Source organism: Carcharodon carcharias, chromosome 21 (assembly GCF_017639515.1).
Source record: "Carcharodon carcharias isolate sCarCar2 chromosome 21, sCarCar2.pri, whole genome shotgun sequence".
Lineage (NCBI taxonomy): Eukaryota > Metazoa > Chordata > Chondrichthyes > Lamniformes > Lamnidae > Carcharodon > Carcharodon carcharias.
In genome coordinates this window covers 5,752,352-5,771,544 of record NC_054487.1, presented here as the reverse complement: position 1 = coordinate 5,771,544, position 19,193 = coordinate 5,752,352, and positions in this window count along the sequence as shown.

Here is a 19,193-nt window from a genome sequence, read left to right as displayed (position 1 = left end):
GTTCAGTTTACTGAGGTTCTGACTTTAGATTTACCTGCTTTCTCTCTCTCTCTCCAGCTTTGTTTCTATCTGTCTATCCATCTCTCTCTCTCAGGGGATGTGGGAAAGAGAGAGAGGGTCTGAGTGTCTCCAGTGTGTAGTCACTGGCTGCCTCCACTCACACCCTCTGAGATAGAATGAGATGTAAAAATAAATCCTGGGACGGTAATTTTAAATACTGTCCCAAAGGAATGAGCAGGCCCTTCCCAGTCTGAAAGAGGGAGTTTATCACCTTCTGGAGACTGATGGGGGGGACAGGGGGAACCATTTTAATCAGTGTTTACAGCTTCTGTTTGTGGGTTTGTCTCTCTCTCTCCATCCCCCCAAATGGACGGAGAGAGATAGTGATGGAGAGAGGGAGGGAGAGCAAAACAGGAAGAGTTGAGGGTGTGGGGTTGGGGTAGGGAGGGGAGGGGGGTGGTGAAGAGACACAGGGACAAGTTGCGTTTGGGGGAGGGGCCTCCAGTATAAGCTCAGTGCCCAACTCCCACTCACATCCTTGCAGAAAGTGTAACGTTCAGAGAGAAATCCCAGCTCGGTGATCGGTTTAAAAATCATCCTCAGTTTCGAGAGGGAGTTTAACCCTTGCTGCGGACTGAAGGGGATGTCTCCAGACATGGGGGAGGGGTGAGGTACCCACACCCACATTGTGGACTGGTTGGGGGTGGGGAGTGGGGTGGTTTGGTGGGGTGGGGAAGGGGGTTTGCAGTAGGTGTGGTGAAAGGGGGGGTGGGGGCACGTGGTGGGGGGAGGGAGAAGGGCTGTTTCCCATCTGGAAATGTTTAGATTGCTGCTGATGGGATCTTGCTGTGCGCACAGTGGCCTGCGGCCTCTGCCCACACAACAATTTTTATTTGAAACTATTAATTCACGGACAACAAAACAGGTGCCAAGGGCTCGAATTAAACATCTTAAACTTGAAAGTGGCGAGGGGGAGGGTGTGTTGGCAGAGAAGAACGCGGGGGTGGGGGGGAGGGTGTGGTTAATGAATCCTTTCCACAGGCCACTGGGGGCATTTTCAGCTCTTATCACATTGCCGCTTGTGGGATCGCACTGTGCATCCAATGGGCTGCTGTCAGTGTCACAACAATCGTGAGAGAGAGAGAGAGAGAGAAACCACATTCAGAAACTCCCAGAGAACTCCATTTCGAAAGTGCCACCATTTTGTCATCTTCCTCTGTATAATTCCCCCCCCAAACGACAACATTTTAAAAAATGAATCCGTGGCATATGAAGCATTCTCGATGGGCGGGAATGGAAGTCCTTAACTAGGAGCCGGGTGTGATGGGGTATAAAGCTTGTGTTGGAGGCAGAGGGATGAATGTGAGGGTGAAATAGGATTTGTTTTCCTGCTGTCTCTCTCTCTCTCTCTCTCTCTCTCGATTGTGAGTTATCAGGGAGGGAGGGAGAGAGAAAGGGGAGAGGGAGGGAAACAGGGAGAGAGAGGGGCAGGGAGGGAAGAGACGAGGATCTGGGGCTCTCCTGTGTGCATTCACTGCCCAGCTCCCAGTCTCTGGAGAATAGACCCTCACTACCTGCCTGTCAGAATGTTGGATCTGTGAAAAGAAACTGTGTCACTGAGGGCCAGTCTGTGCTGTTTTATTTAAAGATAAGTCCCTGCTTTCAATTTTTCATCAATTCTCAACCTAAAACACTTTGACCTGACTGTGAGGAGGATGCAGTGTGTGTGGGATCTTTCTGTGTGCAAGTACTACCAGGGTTTCCTGAATGAGCAGCAGGGAGCACACTTTGTAAATTAATTCCCCGACTGGTGAAGCAGGCGGGAGGGTCCCGAAGTGAAACTTGTTCACGTGAGGCTGTTTCCCCGAATAATGCTGTTGTTTTAGACACTTTGATGAATTGAGGCTTGAATGAAATGTGCGGGAACCATTTTGAATTGAGTTTACTGAGGCCTGACTGTGGTTTTCTCTCTCTCTCTCTCTCTGCCTCTCCATATTCCGGCATGTGAGAAACAGAGAGAGCGGGAGGTGGGAAAGAGGGGAGATGGAGGGAAATAGATTGTGGAGGGTGAACAGTTTTTGAGAGGGGTCATTATGAGAGAGAAAGAGAAAGATAGACAGGATCTGGGGTTTCTCCAGTGTGTCGTTGTCTCTCGTGGGGCTGTTTGTGGGATCCTGCTGTGCACTGCTATTGTAAACATTGATGTGTTGACTTTCCAATGTTGCTGAGGCCCTGGAATTGAACTTCTAAATGTGACGCTGTGTAAAGGCCTGTTATTTGTAGATTATTTATTTATTATTATATTTGCTGTGTTGAAGGCCAGATGGTGAATTGGACGGTCGGGGGTTGGGTGCAGGGGGTTCAGTTCCACTCACTGATTTCTCTGAGAGCTTCAAAAGCTTTGCAAAATAATCAGCTCCCACCCCCGCCCCCAGTTTCAAAGAGGGAGATTAGCTTTTTCTGCTGGAGGGGAGCAAGGGGACCTGACTAACATCACCTTGCTTGTGGGATCTTGCTGTGCATAACTGGCCTGCAGCTTGTCCTGCACTGCAACCGTGGCTGCCCTCCCCGAATTCAGTTCACTGACGGACTGATTGAGGATTGTTCCCATTTCCTCTCCCCAACATTTCTCTGTGTAAATCATCGATAAATATTAAACATGCACACAGTGCATCATTATTTAAAAAACATTCCAGAGTGCATTTCTATCAAGATCGATCCCAAGGAAGAGAAGGGAAACAAAGATAGCGACGGGTTATTGAACAGGAGAGAGGGAAAGATGAGCAGAGATGGGGGGAGGCTAGATAGGTACAGGGAGAGGGGGAGTGAAACATAGCGAGAGAGAGAGAGGGAGAGAGGGAGAGAACCATAGTGAGAGAGAGTGAGACAGGGGGTGAGAAACAGCGTGAGAGAGAGAGAGAGAGGGAGAGAGAACCAGAGTGAGAGAGAGGGAGAGAGGGCGAGTGAAACAGAGAAACAGAGCGAGAGAGAGAGAGGGGGAGATTTGACAGTGTTAGAAGTGGAAAGTGCAATATGAATATTTAGTGTCCAAACAGCAGCAGTCCTGGAGTGAGCAGGTAGAGGGGGTGGGGGGGCAGTGAATGGGAGAGGGACAGTGAGGGGGGAAACGATCAGTGTTTGTGCATCTTCATCTCATTTGGAATCTTTTGCCCCCAGTGTCTGGGTTTAATAACAGAGTACACGTGTAAAAAATGTTTCCCTCACCTCACCCAACTAACCGCGATTGTGGATGTGAGTGAGAGGAGTCCTGGGATCTTGCTGTGTTTTTTTTTGTTTCCATAATCTTTGCTTTATTTTATTCAACTTCCATTCCTCTCTCTCTCTCTCCCCCAGGGAGAATGAATTTGGAAGCTGCAGCTTCAGATGATGCAGAGAGAGAATCATTTCGCTGTCAGTTGTCCTCGGAGAGGAGCTATAACCAGACAGTAAAATAAATAACAATCTATCTGTGTCTTTGTCACTCATTCTTATACCCAGAGAAAGGATGTGTGGAATTTTCACACGGACAATTGAGGTCAGTGGGGGCTGGGGGGTGGGGAATGGGGGTGTTACTCAGGTTGAGACATAGTGCTGCAGAGAGCCCAATATAATACAACTCTGTCTCTATTGCAGAGGGGAGGATGTTGGAGGGGGGGATGGAGAAATTCCGTGGGGGAGGATGGATTTTACGGGGAGAGATATTGTGGGGAGGGGGAAGGAAATTTGTGTGGTAAGAAATTGCAGGTGATTTTGCAGGGGGGTAATTTGCGGGGGTAGAAATTGTAGGGGGAGAAATTTGCATGTGAAGATATTGTGGGTGGGAGAATTTGCAGGGAGGTTAATTTTCAGGGGGGGGGAATTGCGGGGGAAAATATTTTCGGGGGGAAATGCGGAGGGAGGGAAATTGTGGGGGGGAAATATTTGCAGGGGGTGAATTGCAGGGGGAAAAATATTTGCAGGGGGAAAATTTGTGGGGGGAGGTAAAAATTGCAGGGAGGTGGAATTTGCAGGGGGGGGAAATTGCAGGGGGAAAAATTTGTAGGGGGAATTTGTGTGGGGGAAAAATTTGCAGGGGGAAAAATTTGTGGGTGGGGGAAATTTGAAGGGGGGATCTTTGTGGGGGGTGGAAATTGAGGGGGGAATACATGGTGGGGGGTGAAATTTCCAGGGGGATAGAATTTTGCAGGGTGGAGAAATTTGCATGGGTGGGGTGGGAATTTTGTGGGGGGCGTTATGTGGGGGAGAAATTGAGGGGGAAAAATTGTGGGTGGTGAAATTGTGGGGGGGGGGGGAGATTGTGGGGCAAAAGATTTATGGGGGGATATTGAGGGGTAAAAGATTTGCATGCGTGGGAAAACTTGCAGTGTGGAAATATGCAGGGGGTGAAATTTGCAGGGGGTAAATATGCAGGGGGAATATTGTGTGGGGCAAATTTGCTGGGCGGAGAAATTTGCTGGGGGAATTTTGCAGGGGGAAAAATTTGCAGGGGCGGAAAATTTCTAGGGGGGGAAATTTGCAGGGGGAAAATTTGTGGGGAGAAAATTTGTGTGTTGGAATTCATGGCGGGGGAAGTTTGCAGGGGAAAATTTACATGGGGGAATTTGCGGTGGGGAAATTTGTGGGGCAGAGAAATTTGCGGGGGGGGGGGAAATTTTCAGGCGGCAACATTTGTGGGGGCGAAATTTGCAAGGGGTGAATTGCTTGGGGAATTTGCGGGGAGTGAATTTTGCGGGGGTGGATTTGCGGGGTGAAATTTGTGGTGAGAAATTTGAGGGGGGGAATTTGCGGGGGGAAAATTTACAGGGGGCAAAATTGTGGGTGAAAAAAATTGTGAGGGGTCAAATTGCGGGGGGAACAATTTCTGGGGAGGAAATTTGCGGTGGGAACAATTTGCGGGAGGGGAAATTTGGGAGCTGGAAATTTGCAGGGGGGAATTGCCGGGGGAATTTACGGGGGGGGGGGGATTTATCTGGGGGCGGATTTGCAGGGGAAAAATTTTTGTGGGGAACTTTGCATGGGAGGAAATTTGCAGGGGGTGGATTTTGTGTGGGGAAAATTTGCAGGGGGGGGATATTTGTGGGCGGAAAATTTTCCAAGGGGGGAAATTGCGGGGGGAACAAGTTGCGGAGGGCACAATTTGCATGGGGAAATTTGCCGAGGGGAGAAATTTGTGGGGGTGGTGGAAATTGTGGGGTGAACAATTTGCGAGGGGGGATGTTGTGGTGGGAACAATCTTTTGGGGGGGAATTTGTGGGGGGAAATTGTGAGGGGAACAATTTGCGGGGGGGGGGAATTTGCAGGGGGAAAAATTTGAGGTGAGGTAAAATTTTCAGAGGGGAAAATGTGTGGGGAGGAAAAATTTGCAGGGGGAAAAATTTGCAGGGGGGAAATTTGTGGGGGTGAAAAATTTGCTGGGGGAGGAATTTGCTGGGGTGAAAAATTTGTGGGGTGGGGGACATATGCAGGGGAAAATTTGTGGGGTGGGGGAATTTGCAGGGGAAAAAATTTGTGGGGGGGTGTGGAATTGCAGGGCTAAGAGAGAGGATGGAAAGAGAGGGGGTGGAAAGAGAGAGGCGGGAAAGATAGAGGAGGGAATGAGAGAGGGGGAAAAGAGAGGAGGGAAGAGAGGGGGAAGAGAGAGGGGGAAGAGTGGGGTGGAAAGAGAGAGGGGAAAAGAGAGAGGGAGGAAAGATAGCGGGGAAGAGAGAGGGGGAAAGTGCAGGGAGAGAGAAGGAGCAAAGAGAGAGAGAAGGAGCAGAGAGAGAGAAGAAACAGAGAGAGAGAGAAGGAACAGAGAGAGAGGAGCAGAGAGAGGGAGAGAGAAGGAACAGAGAGAGAGAGAGAAGGAACGGAGAGAGAGAAGGAGCAGAGAGAGAGAGAGATAAGGAACAGAGAGAGAGAGAAGGAACAGAGAGAGAGTGTTGCCTCTGTTTAACACTGTTTAACTCTAGGTAACTCCCTTAGCCTCTGCTTCCCTCTGTTTGCCTCTGTTTAACTCTGTTTCATTCTGTTTAACGATGTTTGCCTTTGTTTAAATCTGTATGCCTCTGTTTAACTCTGTTTAACTCTATTGAACTCTCTTTGCCTCTGCTTGCATCTGGTTGCCTCTGTTTAACTCTGTTTAACCCTGTTTGCCACTGTTTAACTCTGTTTAACTCAGTTTGCCTCTGTTTAACTCTGTTTGCCTAGGTTTAAATCTATTTAACTCTGTTTGCCTCTATTTTACTCTGTTTAACTCTGATTGTGTTTGCCTCTGTTTCACGCTGTTTTAATCTGTTTGCCTCTGTTGAAATCTGTTTGCCTCTGTTTGCCTCTGTTTAAATCTGTTTGCCTCTGTTTAAATCTGTTTAACTCTGTTTGCCTCTGTTTGACTCCACTTGCATCTGTTTGCCTCTTTTTACCTCTCTTTTCCTCTGTTTAACTCTCTTTGGCTCTGTTTAAATCTGTTTACCTCTGTTTAACTCTGTTTAATTCTGTTCAACTCTGTTTGACAGTGTTTGCCTCTGTTTAACTCAGTTTGCCTCTGTTTAACTCAGTTTGCCTCTGTTTAACTCAGTTTGCCTCTGTTTAACTCTGTTTAACTCTGTGTGCCTCTTTTTAAATCTGTTTAACTCTGTTTGCCTCTGTTTAACTCGGTTTGCCTCTTTTTCATTTTGTTTAACTCTGTTTCACTCTCTTTAACTCTGCTTGACTGTGTTTGCCTCTGTTTCCCTCCGTTTACATCTGTATGCCTCTGTTTGCCTCTGTTTTACTCTGTTTAACTCTGTTTGCCTCTGTTTACCTCAGTTTGCCTCTGTTTAACTCTGTTTGCCTCTGCTTAAGTCTGCTTACACTGTTTAACTCTGTTTGCCTCTGTTTAAATCTGTTTAACTTAGTTTGTCTCTGCTAAACTCCCTTTGCCTCGGTTTAAAAATGTTTAACTCTGTTTCCTCTGTTTAACTGTGTTTAAATCTGTTTGCCTCTGTTTTAATCTGGTTAACTCTGCTTGCCTCTGTTTCCCTCTGTTTGCCTCTGTTTAACTCTGCTTAAATCTGTTTAACTCTGTTTGCCTGTGTTTAAATCTGTTTGCCTCTGTTTCAGTCTGTTTAACTCTGCTTGCCTCTGTTTCCCTCTGTTTGCCTCTGTTTAACACTGATTAAATTTGTTTAACTCTGTTTGCCAGTGTTTAAATCTGTATCCTCTGTTTAACTCTGTTTGATTCTGTTTGCCTCTGTTTTAATCTGTTTGCCTCTGTTTTACTCTGTTTCATTCTGTTTAACTCTGCCTCTGTTTGCATCTTTTTAAATCTGTTTGCCTCTGTTTAACCCTGTTTGCCTCTGTTTAACCCTGTTTGTCTCTCTTTAACTCTGTTTGCCTCTGTTTAACTCTGTTTGCCTCTGTTTAATACTGTTTGCCTCTGTTTGCATCTGTTTAAATCTGTTTGCCTCTGTTTAACCCTGTTTGCCTCTGTTTAACTCTGTTTGCCTCTGTTTGCTTCTGTTTAAATCTGTTTGCCTCTGTTTAACCCTGTTTGCCTCTGTTTAACTCTGTTTGCGTCTGTTTGCATCTGTTTAAATCTGTTTGCCTCTGTTTAACCCTGTTTGCCTCTGTTTAACTCTGTTTGCCTCTGTTTAACACTGTTTGCCTCTGTTGGCATCTGTTTAAATCTGTTTGCCTCTGTTTAAATCTGCTTGCTTCTGTTTAACTCTGTTTGCCTCTGTTTGCCTCTATTTAACTCTGTTTGAATCTGTTTGCCTCTGTTTCAATCTGTTTAACTCTGTTTGCCTCTGTTTAACTCTGCCTAAATCTGTTTGCCTCTGTTCCCCTCTGTTTGCCTCTGTTTAACTCTGTTTAAATCTGTTTGCCTCTGTTTAACTCTGTTTAACTCAGTTTGCCTCTATTTAAAAACAAAAAAACTGCGGATGCTGGAAATCCAAAACAAAAATAGAATTACTGCAGCATCGGCGGAGAAGAAAAGAGTTGATGTTTTGAGTCCTTGGTTTTTCGATGTTGGCTTCTTTTCGATCAGTTAGTGCTGGTTCTCTTGATGAGGATCGATGTTTATTTCTGTCAATTAAGTTCAATGTGTTAATTAAATATCGCCTCGTTACTGCTATTTGACCTGTGGCACTCAGCGACACTCAGTCAGTGGAGCGTCTCCATTCTTTTCCATGATATCCTGACACCTTAGTTTTGATGTCGTCTGTACATGTCGTTCCTCGGGTACAGTCTTCTAATGACAAGGAATGAGAATGTGCACCAGTATTTTTATAGGATCCTGGGTAACTTTCAGCTTTTACATGTTCATATCGCTATAAGTATTTATTTTATTTACTAACTGTGGCATTTGTTAAATAATATACTCAAGGCAGAGTTGGCAGATTTATTTTGTACACACAAGGATTTATGAGGGGCAGACAGCACAGCACAGTTGAGACCATAACCAGATCATTCATGGGCAAGTTGAATGGCAGAGCGGAACAGAAGTGCCAAACGGGCTACTGCTGGTCATAAGTCCTATGCTTCTATGTCGCTAACTTATTTATAATAATAAAACTGAGGAACTTGCAGTGCTGGCAAGTGAATCCTCAGAACTCACTATCATGGAAGGTGACAGTAACAATATCAGAGATTGAGAGACAATTATGCATTGGTAACATAATAACCACTGGTTCCTTGCTGTGAATCATCAGTTTTAAAATGTTCCTTCGTAACCACGGAGCCTTGTTACCATTTCCATGATGTTCATGATCAAGAGCCAATATTTATAAGATTCACTGACTCCTCAAAAATACAAAGTAATGCCTGTAAGCTCCAACATAAGCTGCTCTGACAATTTTTTGCTGTCCATATCCATGTCCCATGCTCAATGAATTCTGTTTGCTGTCCACAAAGCGTTCGGAGTCCATTATTTTGGAGTGAAACAAGTACACCAGCTGAAACCGGTGACTGCGTGGCAAAGTATTGAAGGAAATTAGTCTGTATCAATTAATTTTCGTCACCGTTAACGATACAGCTTAATGATTTTTTTTTTGTAATTCAATGCGCATCTTTGATGAGATTGTTATAATTCTAAGTAGAATCCGGTAAATGCCATATCGGATCAATGGCTGATGATAAAAAAAAACGGTTAATTTATACCTCAGCTGTGCTCATGTATTGATCTGCATGAAACACTCCAGTTCCTTTAATTTTCCAGATACACTTCTGTCCTGCGGATTTCGGGTTGACTTTAAAATAAGTCTATTTAGGTTGGGTCGCAGCAAGCAAACAGCTGATCTAATTTCAGCATGCTTTCCCGTGACAGGAGAAAGCGTGTCAAGCTTTATATTTACGTATGCTCAATCCTCTTGGTCGGAGTTGATCAGGAACAATGTTAATATTATATTGAACTTTATTTAGAGTCAGAAAAAACAGGCTAATTTCCGTGGCTTCTATTTCACTTCAGGAACAGAGGGAGGATTGCATTTCCAGCCTTACAAACTTTACCGATTGATTTGGAATCAGAGTCAATAATCCTGACCTGTAGATATGTTGTGTGAGACATTTTGGAAAGTGCACACACATAAAGGTAATTTTATACCGTGAATATTTTTTGTGATAAGGGAGAAGTTTGTTTGGAGGCATTAAACTGCACTGCAGTTCCAGTGAATTAATGAATCAGCCCTGATATAATACCTGATACCCCTTGATGCTTTGTGCAGGCTGTATTTTATACAGCTCAAATTCAAATTCCGAGGTGAAAAGACCAGCCACATTATGTCACAATTAAAGAGGAACTGCCAACATAACATGAGCAAAGAAGTCGCCACAGTGCCAGGTGTTTCCTGTTAGTCCACAGAACAACAAAACAAGCAGTGACTGTTGTGAGGCCCTGCAGGATGGAAGATGCCTTTTATACATCCGGAATATGGATGTCCATCTCGTTTGCAAGAGCTGACCTTCAATAACACACATCATTTCCTGTTTAGAGTGAACACATTCCGTCTCTTTCACTGGAGCTCAATTAATGTGTAATTTCATTTAATTACCTGTTTCCAGTAGTTTTTTTCTATTTGTTCTGCTTCTCGCCGAGAGCCTCATCGAGTGATCATATTTCCTCTAATATTTTGCAACTTGCCCTGGAAAGCTAGGCAAACCATCCATGGTGTGCCACGCTGCATAACGTCAGATTGTTACAGCTCAGAATGTCTTCCGTTCTTCAAAGGGCAAATGCAGCAAATTTATGCTTTTGTATTGATTATGGTAATCGATGTGAAGTGCCTTGATTTGACTGAGACTTTAACCAAGAAGGCCACTTTCACAATCGCATGCTCATATAGATATATATATATTGTCAGCGTCTCCGCAGTTCTTAAATGCTTTTCGAACATCATGTTATTTAATTTCAATTGCATCCGCAACTCAATATGCATCCATGGTGTCTCAATTTGTTGAATGAAAATAGACCATCGGTGCTGCAAAACTGAAACATGAGCGCAAAATGTTGAAATATTTAGAAGACAAAGCAGCCGTTTCATAAAGACCAGCAGGCTTAATGTTTCAGACAATTGCTCTATTCCTTAAACTGGAACATGTTATTCTGTAAGTACTCCAGTCTGCACCAGAACTTTGGAAGTGGGATGAGGGAATGGTGTTGAAAGAACAAAAGAGAAGCTCTGCGATATATTGGGCAGCAGGGGCGACTAAGTGAAGAACACGGTGAATACCTGCTGTCGCTGTAAAGAGGACAATAGAAGTAAAGATGATAACCTGATTTATTTTAACTCAGCTCTGAGTTTGGAATTTTTAAAAGTTTCTAAGTCATGTGAGGTTCTACTGAAGTACATTCAGGCGCAGTTCACTGAAATAGGGCAAGGGGCTGAAGAGAGAAAACTCTGGCTGACGTGGGAGAAATCTTCATATTGAAAACTTACTTGAAGGTTAGCGTCACAGTTTGGAGATTGACAGAGATTTTAAGCAAACTAGCGACACACTTTATGGTTAGTCTCCCGAATGTAAACAGAAAAAATGGGGATAATCAATAATCAACTTCTTCACTTTGGCCGGATTGAACATGGCTCTTGAAGTTCAAGGATAGGGAATGAAAGAACAAAGCTGCACATCCAGCACTTTTATAGGAGGGTGCCTTTGAAAGGGGTTTGGGTCTTCTTGGAGAAGAAGCAACGAGCCAGTTGGTGCATAGGGAATGAGAGCTTATTTTTTTTAAATCGAAAGGAGGTTTGGATCGGTTTTATGAAAGCATTGTATAGAATTAGGCAGACGCGGCAAAGCATGAGAGCTGATTTCGTCATTTTCCGGAATGAACATTGAGGAGTAGAGAAACTGTTGAAACAAAATTATGGGTTCGAGTGTGATCAGCATTGTGTGCACCGCGATAGGCATGTTCGACGACAGCAAGCATGATGTAAGTGAGCCCACAATTGAGGACGAGAGGTGCCATATCAGAAGCAGTGTTTGGAAGGTGGTATTTCCAGGATTGAAGTGAGAGAAATTACAAAGTTGGGAATTTGGAATAGCGTCCACAAAAGAGCAGGATTGGATGCATTTTAATCAAGTTTTCTTAGGGAACATTATGCTTGACAGAAATGGGGCTGCACTTCCCTCCCTTCCACGGTTTATCTCTCCATGTTCTTAGTTTCTCTGACCCATCTAAAAATGTTCCAGTGTTCTAAACTAAATAGATCTTTCCACCCCATCTAACTCATTACATCAATGTGTCCGTTCGCTCCGTACCACCACACCCAGTCCTCCAACAGACTACCTTCTCGCTCTCCTCTCTATGGGACAATACCACAGTGTCACAGGCGAACGAAAAATGTTCCATTGGGTCCGGCCTTGATAAATGACCTGTCCCTCACAATTTAACATCAATAATCAATTGGATCAAATTATATGAACCGATTTATTTTGCCGACAATTCTCACATATTTAATTGCAAACACGCAGTGGGAAATCAAATTGTTGTTCTGAGCAGCAAAGGTGAACAGTTTCAGCTTCAGCTAAAACTCACACTCTTTACTAAATGGCCCGTTAGATTACTTATACTCGCGGAAATGCAGAAAGAAAATCATTTGATTGTCTCTGGAAAATTCTCGGTGATAATCTCCGTATTCCCGTTTGCTTCATTGATGGAATGGATTTGCGATTGTGCGGGATACAGCGAATCATTTTATAGCTAGACTGCTGGTCGTTAGGTCAAATGATTGCCAATAATAATACTTTGTGAAAGATTTAACTGAACAACTATTTAACTCTATATTATAAGCCAGAGTGTAATTTTCAGGTTGAAATTGTTAACGTATAAACGTATATTTGTTTTGAATACCATGGTAACACATGACAGATTGATCAGGAAAGTAAAAGCCCATGGGGTTCAGCGCAATGTGGCAAACTGGATACAAGGTTCACTTTGTAACAGGAAACAAAGGGTAAATGTTGATGCCCTTGCAAATGGTAAGTTTTCTCAACGGTTTGCCACAAGGCTCCATGTTTGGACCCTTGCTGTTTGTGTTGAATATTAACGATTTGGAGGTGAACCTGGGGGCACAATTAGGAAATCTGCAGGTCTCACAAGGGTTGGCCGACTAGTGGATAGTGCAGAATGTAGCCATAATCTCCAAAATGAACTAGATTGGTTGGTGGAATGGGTGGTAAAGTCGCAGATGGTTTTTAACTTAGAGAAGTGTGAGTTCATACATGTAGGGAGAGCCAATCAGTTACAAGGATTATAGAATAAATGGGAACATACTAAGAGTAGGAGATGAATTGACAGATCTTGGCGTAGAAGTACACAGGTCTCTGAAGGCAGTTAAAGTTTTCAAGATTGCAAAGAAGGCATATGGAATGGTCTCCTTTATTGGCAGAGCTATAGAATATAAAAGTGAGAATAACATTTTGGAATTGTCTGATCCATTTCTGAGGCCACAACTGGAAGATTGTGCGCAATTCTGGTCACCACATTACAGGAAGGGCCCAAGAGACCTGGAGAGAGTTCCGAGGAGGCTTACAATAATGTGTGCCAGAGTTAGAAAATTGTAGCTGCGAGGTGAGATTGGATAGTTTGGGGTTACATTGCTTAGAACAAAGAAGGCTGAGAGGTAAGTTGATTGAGGTGTACAAATTTATGAGGGTAATAGATAGAGTGGACAGGATAAAAATGTTTCCCTTGATGAGAATTCTAGAACAAGGGGAAATAGATTCAAGATAATTAGTAGACTGTGTATGGAAGAAATGGGGAAGAATTTCTTTTTTACGCAGAGTGTAATGGATGTTTGGAATGGCTGTCAAACTTGGTAGGAGAGGCAGAAACTTTAAACTATTTTAAAAAGCACGTGCATCTACACCTTAAGTGCTGTAAACTGCAGGGCTGTGGGCCAAGTGCAGGAAGGTGGGATTAGAAATGGCACCTGGGTATCGTCCGACTGGCAAGGAAAATATGGGCCGAATGGCCTCCTTAAATTCTGCAACATTTCTCTGGTTCTATGTTTCTACCTCTGTTGAATTCTTGCTTAACCTACTGAGCTCCAACTTGATAAAAACAATTGCACCATTTTATCCTCATAACAGCATTCTCCCGTCCATAAGATCCTCCGTGAAAGGAAGAGGCCATATGACACAGCAAACCTTCTCTGCTATTCAATATGATCCTGGTTGATCTGATTTGAGCCTGAATTCTATGTCTCTGCCATCACCCTCCAAAATAACACAGCATGTTTGGCGATCAAATACATTGTCTTTCTCAGTCAGACAGCTTTTCAATGCTCATCAACCAGTGCTCTCCGTTCAAGAAACTTTCAAAGACGAACAAGCCTCTGAGATCAGACATTCCTGCTCATCTGCAACTTGTGTGAGAGATCCCATATTTTGGAATATCGCTCCCTAGGTCGAGGACTTACGACGAGAGGGACGTCCTCCCAACATCTACATTGTGAGGCCAACCGCAGAATGTTGTCGATTTAACATTAACTTATTTAGTTGCCATGGTGTCTTCCTGACAATTTTCTCTGCACCTTCTGCAGGACCTCCACATCTTTCTAACATTACAGTGACCAGAATTGTGCACATTATGCCAGCTGTATCATAGCAACTAATTTACAAATGTGTAAACTGATTCATTAGATTTCAATGTAATACCCATGGTTACCAAACAAGTATTCAGTATGTTTCATTGGTCTCAAATTCCATGTCACTTTCAAGGAATCGTGGACATTCGCAACAACGTAATTTTGTTTTTTTTCCCCCTTAAAAGTAGTTAATGTTACACTTTGATGCCATGAGACGGAAAATTTTCCAGGATTCATTGTTTCTCACAAAAATACAATAAATTGAAGCAGCTACGCGTCTGACCACATTACGTCTTTGGCTGAATCCGCCTTATTTCTTTTGGTAATATGTTCAAAATTTACAACATTACGAAGTTTTGTAACCAGTTTCATTCTGCACCCAAACCTATCTTCATTTCTTAAACATATGTGTTCAAAAAAGATAAATGGCCTTACACTCGACCCCTCAGCGGAACAGAATCACCCTACTCGGAGGAAAATTCATTTACGACAATTTTCAGCCGTCTTCCGCTTGGTGAACCTACAAAGCAAGTTACCAACGTCGCTTCATGCAATGCACTTCGATTGTCTGTGAAAATCTGCAGATAGGTTCTTTGATGCAATTGAATGCCCACGTCTTATATATCGAAAGCATGCCCTTCCTCGCAATGCCTTTTAATTCATTAAAGAACTCACAGATTATTCAGACATGATTGGACTATCACAAATGGCCTGGCTGACCTTGTTAATCAATTCTCGTCATGAGCATCAATTCCTCCTTGATGTGGTCTCTCCAATGTCAATGATGTTAGAAAGATGAGTTCTCTCTCATAAGAGTTGCGATGTCCGCCTACATTTACAACAACGTAATATTTGCACTAATTCAGTTCTAGAGCAGCAGTGCAATACTCAAAGACGATTGAAACATTTTCCTCAAAGTTCCTTAACTTTAATAATGTTCCCTCGTCATTGAAATATTTTTGGCTGGTAACAGATCTATCTCTGATTTGAATGTCGACCATTCCTCATCTTCCCTTCATCAATCGCTTAAAAACGCACATATTTATTATTTTGACCATTGAAAATTTTGTACTCATGGAAAAGTTCCTTCAAACTAATTATATATAAACATAGAGATAAAAACAAAAAAACTGCGGATGCTGGAAATCCAAAACAAAAACAGAATTACCTGGAAAAGCTCAGCAGGTCTGGCAGCATCGGCGGAGAAGAAAAGAGTTGACGTTTCGAGTCCTCATGTCCCTTCGAAGGGTCATGAGGACTCGAAACGTCAACTCTTCGCCGATGCTGCCAGACCTGCTGAGTTTTTCCAGGTAATTCTGTTTTTGTGTTATATATAAACATATCTGTATATGTATCTGTATATATATATATATATGTACATACGCACAGACATAAATAAATAAACAAACAAATAAATAAATATATATTTCCACCGAATTGCTTCGTCTGAAACACCGAACATTTGTGGGACTTATTTCAGCAGAAATATCGGACATTTGATCCTTCTTCACTGTGCTTCTAAAATATTGATTAAGTACTTTATATTCTAGACAATTTAGTTATCTTTCTCCCTCTTTGGCTTTTCTTATCGTGTTACCCAGCCTGTACTTGGTAACTGAAAACGCCCGATATTGTTCCCCTTTAATTACACATGTCATTATATTTTGCCGATAAATTCACTTTCTAATCTGTTGTGTGTTATATGGGAATCTATAAAACACGTCGAACTATTTTAAATTGCTCTTTCTGCGTATCTCACCAAAATGATTTAGGCAATCAATGCTCTGATATTCTGCACTCCTGTAGAATTCTCATCCTATTCCTAATTAATATTGCCTCCAACTATCTTTATCTCAAACTCTATCTGCCCAGGGTTTATCGCTGACAAAGGCACCCAGTTCCCATCGCTGTCCACGTATTCTGCTATATTCTTATTATTATCCACTCATGTGAAACCTTCTGCAGAAAACTCGCCAATCGTTTCTGGAAAAGTCCTAGAATTGACAGTTAGTTATTCCATAACACCAGAGACCACTTTATTACTGCTAACATTTATTGCTGTTCTTAGGTCTCCATCCCTTGTTGTGCTGCTGCTTCTTCGCTCAGTTGCTGGGTCCTGGTCTCCAAGCACAATCAGACATTTGAGACTCTCGTCCACAACAATATTAAATGTAGTGCCCTAGCCCTGATCCGGGCAAGGTCTACAGAACATCAAAATTAATCCAGTCCCTTCTTTCTTGTCTGGATTATCCTAGGCATATGAAACTTTTTCTGCTCCATCACATGCGGAACCGCGCAATCGTCTGCACTATCATTTTGGCTCTGTATTTACCAGCACGCAGCTCTGGGATTAATCTGCAGATAATGAAATTTGAAGCCCCGTTCTCACACTTCCTCGTTTATGTATATTTGTAATAACGACCTGTGAAATTCCTCTAGCTATGTCACCTGTCCAAAATTGGACAATGTCTTCTACTTGTGTCGCTTTCGAGAATTTCCTGCACACATTCCGCGTCATTTTTTTCTCTGTTACCGGGGGAATAATGCAAAATGTGGGAACTACGTCTCTGGCAGGAGGAATAATATTCTACTCTGCTTAATAGCAAATCCCCGATAACTTCTAGATTGATGCACGTTGTCGACCAACGCTTTGCAGCTTATCCCAGAATAGGGTCTAGGAATGATTTCTGACATGAAGCTCAACAAATTGTCATCGCCCTGTGTCATAGTCAACGCTGATGATCAATTTTAAAACGTAAAATAATGAGGCTGACAGTCACGGAAGCAGTGATTTAATACATATGAGATATAATTTTGGATTGTGAAAACTCCAATGATCAATATTAATGATTATATTGTCGTAGTTGGAGGTGAAGGGATAGAATCTTATTACATGTTTGGTATACCGTAGGAATTTAGTAATGTAAGGAAATGAAATGAACAGGGTTAGAAGGATAAAAAAAATGCATGTCAAATACATTCAAACCTATTTTATTCTTGTCCCAAGGGTAGTGCACAGAGCAGCAGTGTTTACACCTTGAAATATTCTCCATTCTGTATCAAAACTTGCTATTCACCACTAAGATTTCTATCGCTTCGGCCACGCACGAAGATAGAGGTTGGCATTTATGTCCACACCATGAAGGCAGCTTCCAGCATGTGGTTACGATAGTAACTGCTCAATTTCTGTCCTTCAGCATTTGGCCTTTACGGTTTTATCTAATTCATTTCAGAAGGTTGAAACGAGGAAGCAAGTATTCTTTACCTAAGTTCCATGGTGCTTCTTGTCGTCACATCTGCTACGTGTTTCCTGGCCTCTACTATATCTGCAAAGAGAACAACGGGATTTACCAGTGCGGAAGGAAAATAAAATGACTTTTTCACAACCACAGCCCTCACCCCAGCGAGTACTGAAAAAACAATAAGAACTTTTAATTCCAGTAATCGTTTCCAGTCAATATTGCATCTCATTCCACACTCCGTACAACTCCATACAAAGACTTGAACCAAATCAAAGGAAATGTATCGATGCATTATATTAACGCTATCACTTTTCTCTTAGAAATAATGATGTGAAGGACAGGCATGTTGGCAATTTCAGAGACTGGATTTCGCTTATGACCGAATAGAGTAATATACAATAGTTTAAAGAATGGTTAACTTTAAAATCTCGGTCCACACATGTTTGTGTTAGATGAGGTGACAGGCGAATTACACTGTTTGCTGTCAGTCACAAACCGCAAGCTCTTTAAAAAGACATTAGACAGTGTCATTATTTTACAGATAGAACTAAACTAAACAATTCCAAACTGAAACGTACACCCTCGGTCTTAAAACGACCAGTTTAAAAGGAGTTCATGCAAACATTTGACATAGTATTGTTGCAAGACATTTGATCTAGATTTCATGTGTATAATTATCAAAGCATTCGCCGTGTCGACCGCAATCCCAAACAAATTCCATCAATGAAGCAAACGGGAATATGGCGATTACCATGGTGAATTTCCCCAATGGTAATCAGAGGATTTTTTTTAGCATTTCTGCGAGTATAAAAAATCTAAGTGCAACTTTAGTTAAGAGTCTGAATGTCAGCTGAAACTTAAACTGCTTAAATGTGCTGCTCAAAACAGCATTTTTTTGTCCACTGATATAAGGTTTTTGCAGTAAAACATGTGGGAGACTTCGGCAAAATAATTTGGGTTCCTATAATTTAAACTATTTGGTTATATATTTTAGATTGTGGGGGTGCAGCCTCGTACTAATGGAATTCTCACTTGTGAATGCATGGGATTTTCCAATAAAGAGGAGAGAGGAAATTCAGGGTGATGGAGGACTGGGTGGAACTCTCAATTTGAAGTAATGAAAGGGAACAATTTGTCTAGTGCAGATTACTATAACCCAAATACCATATTCAGAGAACTTCGAAACTTGAGAAAATAAAGTCCTTGAAGGGGGATAGGAGCCCGTCCATTTCTGTTAAGAATAATGTACCCTTAGAAAATGATCCACACAGTTACCTTGATTAAAATGTATATAATCCTCCTCTCTTGAGGATGCTATGACAAACTCCCAACTTTCCAGTTTCTCTCGCTTCCAATCTGGCAATAGATGCTTCCAATCGTTGCTTCGGATGAGATTTTTCTTTTCCTCAATTGTGGGCTCACTTACTCTATGGTTGCCGTCGATCGAACTTGCATATTCCATTGCAAAGAATTCAGGTGACTCACGCCTCCATTATAGTTTACACCATGGTGAAAACTACTGCTTGACATTCGTTCCAAAAACCTACAAATTCATGTCTCAAGCTTTGCCATTTCAGCCACAATCTTTGCATCACTACTGCAAAGCCTATCCACACTACCTCTCGATTTATTTATTTCTTTTTAATTTACGTAACTTAAACAGTCCCTGGTCCGTTCTTGATGCACCAAGATACCCACTATCCATTTAATGGCACGTTCCCATAAAGGTGGTGGATGTACAGCAGCTTTCCATTCATGTCCTCTACTTCAAATTTAAGAGCCACATTCGCTCCTTCCAAAATGTAATGGTTGATTATACATTGCACCCAATATTTCGCTATTTACATTCGGGAGACCAAGCGCACATTATTCCGCTGTTTTGCTGAAAATCACTGTGAAGTCCACA